The following is a 2,808-nucleotide window of genomic DNA, read 5'->3' as shown; positions in this document are numbered from 1 at the left end:
GAACAAGAACAAGAACAAGAACAAGAACAAGAACAAGAACAAGAACAAGAACAAGAACAAGAACAAGAACAAGAACAAGAACAAGAACAAGAACAAGAACAAGAACAAGAACAAGAACAAGAACAAGAACAAGAACAAGAACAAGAACAAGAACAAGAACAAGAACAAGAACAAGAACAAGAACAAGAACAAGAACAAGAACAAGAACAAGAACAAGAACAAGAACAAGAACAAGAACAAGAACAAGAACAAGAACAAGAACAAGAACAAGAACAAGAACAAGAACAAGAACAAGAACAAGAACAAGAACAAGAACAAGAACAAGAACAAGAACAAGAACAAGAACAAGAACAAGAACAAGAACAAGAACAAGAACAAGAACAAGAACAAGAACAAGAACAAGAACAAGAACAAGAACAAGAACAAGAACAAGAAAAAGAACAAGAACAAGAACAAGAACAAGAACAAGAACAAGAACAAGAACAAGAACAAGAACAAGAACAAGAACAAGAACAAGAACAAGAACAAGAACAAGAACAAGAACAAGAACAAGAACAAGAACAAGAACAAGAACAAGAACAAGAACAAGAACAAGAACAAGAACAAGAACAAGAACAAGAACAAGAACAAGAACAAGAACAAGAACAAGAACAAGAACAAGAACAAGAACAAGAACAAGAACAAGAACAAGAACAAGAACAAGAACAAGAACAAGAACAAGAACAAGAACAAGAACAAGAACAAGAACAAGAACAAGAACAAGAACAAGAACAAGAACAAGAACAAGAACAAGAACAAGAACAAGAACAAGAACAAGAACAAGAACAAGAACAAGAACAAGAACAAGAACAAGAACAAGAACAAGAACAAGAACAAGAACAAGAACAAGAACAAGAACAAGAACAAGAACAAGAACAAGAACAAGAACAAGAACAAGAACAAGAACAAGAACAAGAACAAGAACAAGAACAAGAACAAGAACAAGAACAAGAACAAGAACAAGAACAAGAACAAGAACAAGAACAAGAACAAGAACAAGAACAAGAACAAGAACAAGAACAAGAACAAGAACAAGAACAAGAACAAGAACAAGAACAAGAACAAGAACAAGAACAAGAACAAGAACAAGAACAAGAACAAGAACAAGAACAAGAACAAGAACAAGAACAAGAACAAGAACAAGAACAAGAACAAGAACAATAAATAATGAAACTGAATTGAAATACGATTTATAACCAAACGAAAAGCGTAGGAAGGTAAAATGAAATTTAAATACACTTCAGTTCTAAAGTTGAACTAAGCCAAATGCGTCATTCCACGTAAAGCGACCGAGTAAAAGTTCATCCGTGTAATCGACCTTCACGGTTTTGAACCAAATTTTGCCAGATCGTTCGTTTTCGGTCAGAAATTAAAAATCCAATATTTAGTACCGATCGGACATTCCCTCGATTAATGGGAGCACCTCCATTTTTAGGGAAAATATCCGTTTTTGTCAAAACCTTTTATTTTCTTTTGCTAATATATCCGGAAATATTAGGTTTAGTAAGACACCATGTTCACATTTTCAAACGAAATTACCCAAGAAATTCGAAAAAGATATTATTTTTGAGCACTAGTGCTGCTAAATATTTTTAAACTCAATTTGAAAACTAAATTTCCATTTGCATTTACTAGTTTTACTGTTACTGATATTTTTTATAAGCAAACCCCTAAATAATGTTATTGAAAGGCATAATCATAGTATCTGGACTTCTATATCGCCAAGTGTAATCTATAATTTCGAACAATTATATAAAAGAAACCGTCCAAAAAAGCAACTTTGCCACCCTCGCAATAGTTCTAGTTTAATAATTTTGTTTATATGTAAGAAAGTCCAGAAAAGTACATGATCTATTTGTTTAGCTTTCATAAATTAGAGCAACCTCGTGTTTTTGTCTTAACCCTTAATGAGGTCAAGCATATAATTTATTTTTTTATACCGGTAGTTTTTTTACAATCGACGGAGGGGATGGTAGAAGAAAATAATCGAAAGAAAGAACTAAATGTGTTGATTTGATAGTATCGAAAGAGAACGGAACAAGGCATGAAAGAGCGAACAATTGGGTAAGGAAGCATCCACAGGGCCTGGAAGGAGAAGTGGGCTTGAATCCGGATTTAATTGGCTTCAATTAAAGTTTGTATCGATCCACGGATTCCACAGCGTGGGTAAAGCGGAACGGTACATATCTTCTTAAAGGTTGCTTCAATCACCCTCCTTTCCTCATTTTCCGCTCTTTCCCTTCACGCTTTGTTCAGTTCTGTTTGGATACTATCAACACCTTTGTTCCATTACTTTCTTCTATCGTCTCCTCCGTCGATTGGAAAAAAGCTACCGTTAAAATAAATCATATTAAGATTGTTTATCCTTATTCTGTACCGAGTATTAGTCTTTGACGGACGTATTTAATTTTCGTTACGCCGTTCTGCCGTTACGATAGCTAAGCTAAGCTTTAGCTCCTCTAGCAGCTTAAAGACGGATTGGTTTATGATACTGGTTTTCATTCGCCTCTTTAACAGAAAACATGTATAATAATATTTTAAATATGATTTTTCAGTCTAGTTCTGAAGTTGATAAACATTAAAACAAGAGGCATCATGAGGCGAATGACATTCAACTGACATCTTAGTTAAGAAAAATGTGGAAATGTGGTATGAGAACAGAGAGCTACCATCTAACCGCAAATTAAGTTATATACTGATCTATCTGATCCATATCATTCAAAAGTCATTACGTCTTACATGTACACCCAACTCTTTTTTTGCACGGAT

General features: G+C 34.0%; 1 protein-coding gene across 1 annotated transcript in view; it reads right to left on the bottom strand.

Annotated features, from left to right (window-relative positions):
* Window positions 1-2,808, bottom strand: part of LOC128741810 (deoxynucleotidyltransferase terminal-interacting protein 2) — a 483,164-nt gene that overhangs the window by 126,333 nt on the left and 354,023 nt on the right. The gene's annotated exons all lie outside the window — the stretch shown is intronic.

Source organism: Sabethes cyaneus, chromosome 3, assembly GCF_943734655.1.
Source record: "Sabethes cyaneus chromosome 3, idSabCyanKW18_F2, whole genome shotgun sequence".
Taxonomy (NCBI): domain Eukaryota; kingdom Metazoa; phylum Arthropoda; class Insecta; order Diptera; family Culicidae; genus Sabethes; species Sabethes cyaneus.
This window is presented reverse-complemented; position numbering and strand designations above follow the sequence as displayed.